The sequence below is a fragment of the Lissotriton helveticus genome, chromosome 12, assembly GCF_964261635.1.
Source record: "Lissotriton helveticus chromosome 12, aLisHel1.1, whole genome shotgun sequence".
NCBI classification, from domain to species: Eukaryota; Metazoa; Chordata; class Amphibia; order Caudata; family Salamandridae; genus Lissotriton; species Lissotriton helveticus.
This window is the reverse complement of record NC_136073.1, coordinates 137,835,479-137,842,242: the sequence shown is the minus strand read 5'-3', so window position 1 is coordinate 137,842,242 and position 6,764 is coordinate 137,835,479.

Here is a 6,764-nt window from a genome sequence, read left to right as displayed (position 1 = left end):
AGGATACACTTGAGGTGGGTGCTGCTGGAGTTCGGCTTGGCGGGTGCAGGGAAGGTCCGGATGCAGGTGAACTTGCAGGCGTTGCAGCTGAAAGGTCCGTGGGTGTGCTTCGGGGCGGCTCGGTGACATCCTGGGATGTGGCCGGTGTTGAGTGCGATGAGGTCGGCGGCGCCGTAGGTTCGTCGGGTCGGCTTCCGTCGGTGGGGGCCAGGGGTCCTGGCGCTGGTCGCGATCCGGTCGCGGACGGGCGCAGACGGGCTTACCTTTGGCGCGCCTTCGGCGCACAATCGGCGCGCCCGCTGCGCGTGACCGCTGCGCGTTCGCACGGTCGCCATTTAAGGCGAAGTGCGCGGGTAACTACTGTTAGAGCAAGGATGCAGAAGTGGGAGGTTACATAGATACTGTCCTCAATAGTTATGTACTGTGCTTTCAATTTGCTACTTGTACTCTGTGACCCAACTTTCGGCTCAATCACTTTGTGTTATTAATAAGGAGCATTGGTTACAGACTATGTCTTTCTTTCTTCATATAGTTGCTCCTTCCAAATCAACAACAAGGAGGGAGCAGGCTAGATTGGCCCGGCAACGGAGGCTGGAGGCCACAGTCGCCGAGTATCGGCGGCTGGTGGCCCTGGAGGAGGAGGAGGACACGCAGTCGAGCGGGGCAACATCTTCGACTGTGACCACTGCATCCTCCTCCGTGACTAAACCAGCGGGACCGAGCCGGGCTAAGAAAGCCGACCGCCACCGCCAAGCACCCGAAATACCAGCTGCCCCCCACAGGAGCTGCAAGGAACGCCAACGCCGCCTACGAGTCCGCATGTCCAACCTGGAGCAGGAGGTCCTGAGGTATAAGACCTTGGTTAAGGGCCTCCGCTCCGAGCTTGCCACCCTCCGCAAGGAGTATGATGCCCATGCCGCATCATGCACCAGCACCAGCACCCTCCAGTAGTGGAGTGTCCCTTGCCCTTTTTTTATAGACTTTTGGGGGGTGGGATTTGGGAGTTGGGATCGTTTTGGGACGTTTCAGAGACAATCGTTGGGGTTAGGGTGGGTGAGGGAGATTATTTTGTTAGGGATAAATAAATATATTTTTCAACTACTTTATCTGACCATACCTGTTTTTTACTGCTTTTCAGTCTGGTGGGTGGGGGGCGGGGGTGTAACAGTAACTTTGTTTTCCTGAACAGTCGTAGGACTTTAGTAGTACAACCGTCAATCTCTTGTCTACTCCGAAATAATACTCCATTATACTACCTCCCACCAAACGCTTATCTTACCTGTAATTTGTGTTAGAAATTAGGGCTAGGCCCAGGGCTGGCTCCAGGTGAAATGGGGATTAACGTTGTCATTCCTGGGCGGGTGACATTTCCTCATTGCGGTGTTACTAGTGGTGTGACACAGTGGCAGTTGCATGCCTATGGAAAAAAAGAAAACGAAACCTTGTTTGTACTCCTTACTGTAGCATTACAACGGTTACGGTACGATCGAGAAAATAGCAGGTGACAGTACACTAGAACAGTGCCATAATGTAGCCTAACAAATGGTAAAGTATTGCAAGTATAACTAGTACTTGCGTTGAATTTATTTGACATTGGCTACTACTACTAGAAGATATAGTACTGAAGCTGAGTAAGTCTAGAAGATATCCTCGTATTCCTTCACCAGCCTGTTGCTGCTATCACCTTATCCTCCCCAGCAAGTGTGTGGAATTATTGATGTCATTTTAGTCAGACATCAAGCAAAACAACACAGCCCGGGGGAAGAGGGTTAGGGTTTGTAAAATGGATGGGAATGGGGGTTTCTTTTTGGGTAGGTTTTGTTGAGAGAAGAAAAAAAAAGCAGAGCATGGACAAACAATAATTGAAGATACAGAGTTTACAGACAATCTTTGGTTACAAAGTAAAGGTAAGCACATGCAGTCACACTCATAGAATAAAAGACAACAATGGATACTGTATCTGTATTGCGTATGTTGTTGGAGTTGTCCTGTTGAAATTGGTAAGTAAGTTGCATGCAGCAAACAATTCCTCTTATTGGCGGCACTCCTCCATTCCAGCTGACGCTTCGTCCATCAATGTGGTGGTGACCACTGACAGAAGAGACACCCTGTCCACTGCCTGCCTGGCGGATGTTGACTGAAACCCGGCCTGTAATTATTGAACGGAAAACAGGAAGTGCTATTACAATACCACTGATAAATAAATAAAAGGTATGTACGCTGTGTGGTTCAAAAAGTGACACTTTGATTTCCCTAATAGACAGTACAATATTTTTGAAATTGCGTGCTCTGTCTGAGTCACCTTTTTAAGGATCAATAAGTATGGCCAAAATATTATAGCGGATCTTTCCCCTCAAGGTGGGTGTACTACTGTGTTTTAGAACAAAATTTGACCTTCCCAGCAATGCTCCCACCAAGACCCTTACTAAAGCCAGTCGCAAAAATGTAGAAGAACCCAATCATATCTCCAAAAACGATGCCTAGCAGAAAAATGGTTACAAAACGTACTTTGAAAGTAACAGTAGACCCAAATACAGACCGTGGATTGTATTCAAACCACTTGCCTGCAAGCAAAAGTATCCATAGCCAGCATCGCTCCAACAGTGCTCTACAACAACAGAACCGCGTTGCAATAGAACCCCCCTAAACACATGCAATCCTGCTGCTAGGGCTAACCCTAACGAACCCTAACTTACAAAAAGTGCAAAAACTGGTGTTTCCTTATGGATTTTGTCCAACAAACTTCTAGCCGGTATTAGACCTTCCCAGGAATGCCCCAGGCAAGACCCGCCAACCCACCCGCAAAAAAACACGCGACACAACACCACCAAACAGCGAAAAAGCTAAATCTCATACTTACAATGTCTCTCGGCCTTCGGTCCAAACGCGGCGCTGTGCAGCTAGGTCGTCATCATCATCAATCATCATAACTCCTGTTTTCCACCACGGATTTCCTGAAAAGCAAATGCAATCAAGATTAGACTGTCGCAGCAGTGCTTCGACAGAGACCCCGGCCGCAACCCACCCACGAACAGCAGGAAGCCCCCCAAAACGCTACATTGAGCAAGATGTCTGAAGAAATGGCAAAAAAAAGGCTGTTCCTTATGGATTTTGTCCAAAACACTTGTATCCGGTATTAGACCTTCCCAGGAATGCCCCAGGCAAGACCCGCCGGCGCCAACCCACCCGCAAAAAAACACCCGACAACACCCCCAAACAGCGAAAAAGCTAAATCTCATACTTACAATATCTCTCGGCCTTCGGTCCAAAGTAACGCGCTGTGCAGCTAGGTCATCATCAATCATCATAACTCCTGTTTTCCACCACGGATTTCCTGAAAAGCAAATGCAATCAAGATTAGACTGTCGCAGCAGTGCTTCGACAGAGACCCCGGCCGCAACCCACCCACGAACAGCAGGAAGCCCCCCAAAACGCTACATTGAGCAAGATGTCTGAAGAAATGGCAAAAAAAAGGCTGTTCCTTATGGATTTTGTCCAAAACACTTGTATCCGGTATTAGACCTTCCCAGGAATGGCCCAGGCAAGACCCGCCGGCGCCAACCCACCCGCAAAAAAACACCCGACAACACCCCCAAACAGCGAAAAAGCTAAATCTCATACTTACAATATCTCTCGGCCTTCGTTCCAAATGCCGCGCTGTTCAGCTAGGTCATCATCATCAATCATCATAACTCCTGTTTTCCACCACGGATTTCCTGAAAAGCAAATGCAATCAAGATTAGACTGTCGCAGCAGTGCTTCGACAGACACCAAAAATTACACACAAACCCCCGGAACCCCGCCAAAGAGCACCTCAAAGGCAAGCAAGTCAGCAAAAACGGCAAGAAATTTCCACCTCATATTTGGTCCAAAACACTTTTGTCCATTATTAGAGCTTCACAGCAATGGGCCCAAAACCGTCAACTCACCCGCAAAGAAGTACAACACCCCCACAAGTGCTGAGTCTTTCTTCATTGTGCGTAATCCAGCACTCTGCTTGGAGGGAAATCGCAGTCTGGAGGAGGAGGATAGAGGAGCATGTTCTTCAGAACTTGTGAACCTGAGGAATGTAGACTGCGGCACCTTCAAATCAATAAGCAAACAAGTGAAGACAGTTCTGATGATGGTCTTGTTTTTGGGATTAGGTGATTAAAGTTTGAATTAAATTAACTGTGCAAAACAAAGAAAGAGAGACACAAAGCACACAGGAATAAAAGTGAATAAGGACGAAAAAGAAAGTTCTTGATTGATTGTCTCATTTTCAGGGCTCGGTGTCAGGGAATAAGAACAAGATTTCGTCATCATACTCTGCGAATTCAGGCTGGATGAGGTCAGTGGCACCGAACAGAGAAAAAATCCCCTCATCTACGTTGCTGTCCTCATCGTCTTCATGTGGCGTGCTTTCTCGCACTTTGTAATCTGGTGGTATGAGGTGCTGATTCATCTTGATCATTGTCAGCCGCTCCACATTTTTGGGCGATAGGCGGCTCCGTTTGGCAGTTACAATGCCACCAGCAGCACTGAAAACACGTTCAGAAGACACACTTGCGAGTGGGCAAGACAAATAGTTTATAGCCAGGTTGTAGAGCTGTGGCCACAATTGTTTTTTGCCATGCCAATACTGCAATGGCTCCTCATTAAGAAAGACCACTGTTGAGTCATTCAGATAGTCCTGCACCATCGACTCAAGGTCATCAACTGTTCCTCCACTTTGCTTACTTTTTGCTGTGCCTGTGACATTTTTTCGAGAACCATACCCCATCAAACTTAGCCAATCCTCCTCCCCAGCCACTGTTAGTGTTGTCATTGTGTGTGGTGCAGATGATCCAGTTGCCGGTGTCTTTAACGGCTGAGAGGTCACTTGTGCCCCAGCCACAGGTGCAGAAGTGGATTCTTGTGACTGCGGATGGCCTGCTGATGCTGATGCTGATGTACTGGCTTCTCCTTCAATAACCTGCCGTTCTTTTTCAAACCTCTTGGCTGACCAGGCTAACCAATGTTTGTACTTTTGAACATCTGCATCAGCGAAAGGAAAGAATGCGTTGTCTGCCAGCGCCTTTTTGTAGCGTGGATCCAGAATAGTAGCACAAATGTAATGCTGATCTGAGTTGATGTTTTTAAGACGTTCATCACCACGTAGGCGATGTAATAATTTCTCAGACAAAATGAAATGGTTTTTTTTTTTTCATCTTTTTCAAACTCAGAAGAAACCGCCATCAGTTGGTGCTCCAGTATGCACAACAATGGGATAGCTTTTCCCAAATTACAGTCCTCCTGGCTGACTGCACGCGTGAAGAACTCAAAAGGACGAAGCATGTCTGTCAGGCTTTTAACTATGGCCCATTGCGCCTTACTCATCCGCAGGTCCTCCTTCTGAGATGTAGCCTCTGTCAAGAAATAGTGATCGAGTACCGTATACTGCTCATGCAGACGCTCAAGCATGTAGAAGGTTGAGTTCCAACGTGTTGCCACCTCCTGGATGAGTGCTTTCACTGGCATTCCACGTTGAAGTAGCAGTCTCCGCAGATGCTTCCGGGCCTTAAAAGAATGGCTGAAATGGTTGCACATTTTGCGGCAGGTGGCCATTACCTCGAACGCTGGACTCTCTTTATCACTCAAGAATTTTTGAACTACCAGGTTGATACAGTGCGCCAAACACGGCACTCTAACATGGTGACCCTGTAACATGGCCTTAACTACATTGGCGCCATTATCCGTGGAAACATAACCAATCTTGCGTTTTAGGGGGGATAGCATTGACAACACCTTTTTGTCAAACTCTTCCAAAAGGTTTTCTGCTGTGTGACTTTTCTCCAAGGCAAACATGGCTAGTGTTGCATGTTTCCGAGCAGCTTTGAAAACTTGGTCCGGGTCAACACCTGCGTTTAGCTTTGCTATAACACCTGAAAAAGAGACCCAGTGTGCAGTGATGCACATGTAATCATCGCCTGGGCCACTGGTCCACATGTCTGTTGTCAGATGTATTGTGTGAACAGCACTCTTCTGCAAAGCTGCCCCAATCGCCTGCAGCACATCTTCATGTAGTGCTGGAACCGCAACTCTGGCAAAATAGAACCGGCTCGGAACCTTCCATTTAGGGCAGAGCGTTGCAACTAATTCAAGAAAACCTACCGCTTCTACAAAAGAAAAAGGTAGAAGGTCCACAGCTAGCATTTTAGCCAGCTTAGTGTTATACAGACGCGTCAGTGGGTGGTTGCGTTCATATGGCACCTCTGAAGTAAGCATTGTTCTAATGTTGCCCTGGACCAAGCATTTACGGGCTGATAATGACTTCGTTGACCCAATTTTGCTCGCTGGTGAACTTTTGTGCGTTGGTGTCTCACTCGCTCCAACACTCTTAGTGTGCCTCACATTGGGTGTGCTGCTGAGAGGGGTACTGGGTGTAAGGGAAGTGTTTGACACGTCTTCTTCCTGCTCGTCAACATCAGATGAAACATCAACGTTTCCTTGATTTTGGCCTTTCTTGATCGCAGCTAGGTGCGCAAACCATTGGACAGCGTGCTTTCTGTCAAGATGACCACTCTGGCCGCCGGTACCATAGTTGCTACCTGGCTTACCACGACTAACTGCAAGCTTACAAAGGGTACAAATGGCAAACCTTGGATTTTTGGGACAAACAGTAAAGAAGTCCCAAACTGGGGACTTGAAGTGTCTGTGGGACCTGGAGGAGGCGGCGATACTGGTGGTGGTGGTGGTCATGAAGCTAATGCCAGATGAAGTGGAGGATCTGGATTGGCCAACTT